Raw genomic sequence first — 5,884 nt, 5'->3', positions numbered from 1 at the left:
CATCATAACAGTGAGAAGTAAAGACCTGAGTGACATCATAACAAAGAGAAATAAAGACCTGAGTGACATCATAACAGAGAGAAGTAAAGACCTGAGTGACATTATAACAAAGAGAAATAAAGACCTGAGTGACATCATAACAGAGAGAAGTAAAGACCTGAGTGACATCATAACAAAGAGAAATAAAGACCTGAGTGACATCATAACAGAGAGAAGTAAAGACCTGAGTGACATCATAACAAAGAGAAATAAAGACCTGAGTGACATCATAACAGAGAGGAGTGAAGAGGAGTGACATCATAACAGAGAGAAGTGAAGAGGAGTGACATCATAACAGAGAGAAGTAAAGACCTGAGTGACATCATAACAAAGAGAAATAAAGACCTGAGTGACATCATAACAGAGAGAAGTAAAGACCTGAGTGACATCATAACAGAGAGAAGTAAAGACCTGAGTGACATCATAACAGAGAGAAGTGAAGAGGAGTGACATCATAACAGAGAGAAGTAAAGACCTGAGTGACATCATAACAGAGAGAAGTGAAGAGGAGTGACATCATAACAGAGAGAAGTGAAGAGGAGTGACATCACAACAGAGAGAAGTGAAGAGGAGTGACATCATAACAGAGAGAAGTAAAGACCTGAGTGACATCATAACAGTGAGAAGTAAAGACCTGAGTGACATCATAACAAAGAGAAATAAAGACCTGAGTGACATCATAATAGAGAGAAATAAAGAGTGACATCATAACAGAGAGAAGTAAAGACCTGAGTGACATCATAACAGAGAGAAATAAATAGGAGTGACATCATAACAGAGAGAAGTAAAGACCTGAGTGACATCATAACAGAGTGAAGTAAAAAGGAGTGACATCATAACAGAGAGAAGTAAAGACCTGAGTGACATCATAACAGAGAGAAATAAATAGGAGTGACATCATAACAGAGAGAAGTAAATAGGAGTGACATCATAACAGAGAGAAATGAAGAGGAGTGACATCATAACAGAGAGAAGTAAAGACCTGAGTGACATCATAACAGAGTGAAGTAAAAAGGATTTACATCATAACAGAGAGAAGTAAAGACCTGAGTGACATCATAACAGAGAGAAATAAAGAGGAGTGACATCATAACAGAGAGAAGTAAAAAGGAGTGACATCATAACAGAGAAAAGTGAAGAGGAGTGACATCATAACAGAGAGAAGTAAAGACCTGAGTGACATCATAACAAAGAGAAGTAAAGAGGAGTGACATCATAACAGAGAAAATTAAAGACCTGAGTGACATCATAACAGAGAGAAATAAAGACCTGAGTGACATCATAACAGAGAGAAGTAAAGACCTGAGTGACATCATAACAAAGAGAAATAAAGACCTGAGTGACATCATAACAGAGAGAAGTAAATAGGAGTGACATCATAACAGAGGGAAGTAAAGAGGAGTGACATCATAACAGAGAGAAATGAAGAGGAGTGACATCATAACAGAGAGAAGTAAAGACCTGAGTGACATCATAACAAAGAGAAATAAAGACCTGAGTGACATCATAACAGAGAGAAGTAAATAGGAGTGACATCATAACAGAGAGAAGTAAATAGGAGTGACATCATAACAGAGAGAAATGAAGAGGAGTGACATTATAAAAGAGAGAAGTAAAGACCTGAGTGACATCATGACAGAGAGAAATAAAGACCTTAGTGACATCATCACAGAGAGAAGTAAAGACCTGAGTGACATCATAACAGAGAAGTAAAGACCTGAGTGATATCATAACAGAGAAAAGTATAGAGGAGTGACATCATAACAGAGAGAAGTAAAGACCTGAGTGACATCATGACAGAGAGAAGTAAAGAGGAGTGACATCATAACAGAGTGAAATAAAGACCTGAGTGACTTCATAACAGAGAGAAGTAAAGACCTGAGTGACATCATAACAGAGTGAAATAAAGACCTGAGTGACATCATAACAGAGAGAAATAAAGACCTGAGTGACATCATAACAAAGAGAAATAAAGACCTGAGTGACATCATAACAAAGAGAAATAAAGACCTGAGTGACATCATAACAGAGAGAAGTAAAGACCTGAGTGACATCATAACAAAGAGAAATAAAGACCTGAGTGACATCATAACAGAGAGAAGTGAAGAGGAGTGACATCATAACAGAGAGAAGTGAAGAGGAGTGACATCATAACAGAGAGAAGTAAAGACCTGAGTGACATCATAACAGAGAGAAGTAAAGACCTGAGTGACATCATAACAAAGAGAAATAAAGACCTGAGTGACATCATAACAGAGAGAAGTAAAGACCTGAGTGACATCATAACAAAGAGAAATAAAGACCTGAGTGACATCATAACAGAGAAAAGTGAAGAGGAGTGACATCATAACAGAGAGAAGTAAAGACCTGAGAGACATCATAACAGAGAGAAGTAAAGAGGAGTGACATCATAACAAAGAGAAGTAAAGACCTGAGTGACATCATAACAAAGAGAAGTAAAGAGGAGTGACATCATAACAGAGAAAAGTAAAGACCTGAGTGACATCATAACAGAGAGAAGTAAAGACCTGAGTGACATCATAACAGAGAGAAGTAAAGACCTGAGTGACATCATAACAGAGAGAAGTGAAGAGGAGTGACATCATAACAGAGAGAAGTAAAGACCTGAGTGACATCATAACAGAGAGAAGTGAAGAGGAGTGACATCATAACAGAGAGAAGTGAAGAGGAGTGACATCACAACAGAGAGAAGTGAAGAGGAGTGACATCATAACAGAGAGAAGTAAAGACCTGAGTGACATCATAACAGTGAGAAGTAAAGACCTGAGTGACATCATAACAAAGAGAAATAAAGACCTGAGTGACATCATAGAGAGAAATAAAGAGTGACATCATAACAGAGAGAAGTAAAGACCTGAGTGACATCATAACAGAGAGAAATAAATAGGAGTGACATCATAACAGAGAGAAGTAAAGACCTGAGTGACATCATAACAGAGTGAAGTAAAAAGGAGTGACATCATAACAGAGAGAAGTAAAGACCTGAGTGACATCATAACAGAGAGAAATAAATAGGAGTGACATCATAACAGAGAGAAGTAAATAGGAGTGACATCATAACAGAGAGAAATGAAGAGGAGTGACATCATAACAGAGAGAAGTAAAGACCTGAGTGACATCATAACAGAGTGAAGTAAAAAGGATTTACATCATAACAGAGAGAAGTAAAGACCTGAGTGACATCATAACAGAGAGAAATAAAGAGGAGTGACATCATAACAGAGAGAAGTAAAAAGGAGTGACATCATAACAGAGAAAAGTGAAGAGGAGTGACATCATAACAGAGAGAAGTAAAGACCTGAGTGACATCATAACAAAGAGAAGTAAAGAGGAGTGACATCATAACAGAGAAAAGTAAAGACCTGAGTGACATCATAACAGAGAGAAATAAAGACCTGAGTGACATCATAACAGAGAGAAATAAAGACCTGAGTGACATCATAACAAAGAGAAATAAAGACCTGAGTGACATCATAACAGAGAGAAGTAAAGACCTGAGTGACATCATAACAGAGAGAAGTGAAGAGGAGTGACATCATAACAGAGAGAAGTAAAGACCTGAGTGACATCATAACAGAGAGAAGTGAAGAGGAGTGACATCATAACAGAGAGAAGTGAAGAGGAGTGACATCACAACAGAGAGAAGTGAAGAGGAGTGACATCATAACAGAGAGAAGTAAAGACCTGAGTGACATCATAACAGTGAGAAGTAAAGACCTGAGTGACATCATAACAAAGAGAAATAAAGACCTGAGTGACATCATAACAGAGAGAAGTAAAGAGGAGTGACATCATAACAAAGAGAAGTAAAGAGGAGTGACATCATAACAAAGAGAAGTAAAGACCTGAGTGACATCATAACAGAGAGAAGTAAAGACCTGAGTGACATCATAACAGAGAGAAGTGAAGAGGAGTGACATCATAACAGAGAGAAGTAAAAACCTGAGAGACATCATAACAGAGAGAAGTAAAGACCTGAGTGACATCATAACAAAGAGAAATAAAGACCTGAGTGACATCATAACAGAGAGAAGTAAAGAGGAGTGACATCATAACAGAGAGAAATAAAGACCTGAGTGACATCATAACAGAGAGAAATAAAGACCTGAGTGACATCATAACAAAGAGAAATAAAGACCTGAGTGACATCATAACAAAGAGAAATAAATACCTGAGTGACATCATAACAAAGAGAAATAAAGACCTGAGTGACATCATAACAGAGAGAAGTGAAGAGGAGTGACATCATAACAGAGAGAAGGAAAGACCTGAGTGACATCATAACAGAGAGAAGTAAAGAGGAGTGACATCATAACAGAGAGAAGTAAAGAGGAGTGACATCATAACAAAGAGAAGTAAAGACCTGAGTGACATCATAACAGAGAGAAGTAAAGACCTGAGTGACATCATAACAGAGAGAAGTGAAGAGGAGTGACATCATAACAGAGAGAAGTAAAGACCTGAGTGACATCATAACAGTGAGAAGTAAAGACCTGAGTGACATCATAACAAAGAGAAATAAAGACCTGAGTGACATCATAACAGAGAGAAGTGAAGAGGAGTGACATCATAACAGAGAGAAGTGAAGAGGAGTGACATCATAACAGAGAGAAGTGAAGAGGAGTGACATCATAACAGAGAGAAGTAAAGACCTGAGTGACATCATAACAGTGAGAAGTAAAGACCTGAGTGACATCATAACAAAGAGAAATAAAGACCTGAGTGACATCATAACAGAGAGAAGTAAAGACCTGAGTGACATTATAACAAAGAGAAATAAAGACCTGAGTGACATCATAACAGAGAGAAGTAAAGACCTGAGTGACATCATAACAGAGAGAAATAAATAGGAGTGACATCATAACAGAGAGAAGTAAAGACCTGAGTGACATCATAACAGAGTGAAGTAAAAAGGAGTGACATCATAACAGAGAGAAGTAAAGACCTGAGTGACATCATAACAAAGAGAAATAAAGACCTGAGTGACATCATAACAGAGAGAAGTAAAGACCTGAGTGACATCATAACAAAGAGAAATAAAGACCTGAGTGACATCATAACAGAGAGGAGTGAAGAGGAGTGACATCATAACAGAGAGAAGTGAAGAGGAGTGACATCATAACAGAGAGAAGTAAAGACCTGAGTGACATCATAACAAAGAGAAATAAAGACCTGAGTGACATCATAACAGAGAGAAGTAAAGACCTGAGTGACATCATAACAGAGAGAAGTAAAGACCTGAGTGACATCATAACAGAGAGAAGTGAAGAGGAGTGACATCATAACAGAGAGAAGTAAAGACCTGAGTGACATCATAACAGAGAGAAGTGAAGAGGAGTGACATCATAACAGAGAGAAGTGAAGAGGAGTGACATCACAACAGAGAGAAGTGAAGAGGAGTGACATCATAACAGAGAGAAGTAAAGACCTGAGTGACATCATAACAGTGAGAAGTAAAGACCTGAGTGACATCATAACAAAGAGAAATAAAGACCTGAGTGACATCATAGAGAGAAATAAAGAGTGACATCATAACAGAGAGAAGTAAAGACCTGAGTGACATCATAACAGAGAGAAATAAATAGGAGTGACATCATAACAGAGAGAAGTAAAGACCTGAGTGACATCATAACAGAGTGAAGTAAAAAGGAGTGACATCATAACAGAGAGAAGTAAAGACCTGAGTGACATCATAACAGAGAGAAATAAATAGGAGTGACATCATAACAGAGAGAAGTAAATAGGAGTGACATCATAACAGAGAGAAATGAAGAGGAGTGACATCATAACAGAGAGAAGTAAAGACCTGAGTGACATCATAACA

The sequence above is a fragment of the Labrus mixtus genome, unplaced genomic scaffold (genome assembly GCF_963584025.1).
Source record: "Labrus mixtus unplaced genomic scaffold, fLabMix1.1 SCAFFOLD_83, whole genome shotgun sequence".
In the NCBI taxonomy this organism is placed as follows: Eukaryota; Metazoa; Chordata; class Actinopteri; order Labriformes; family Labridae; genus Labrus; species Labrus mixtus.
Note: the sequence above shows the minus strand (reverse complement) of the source record.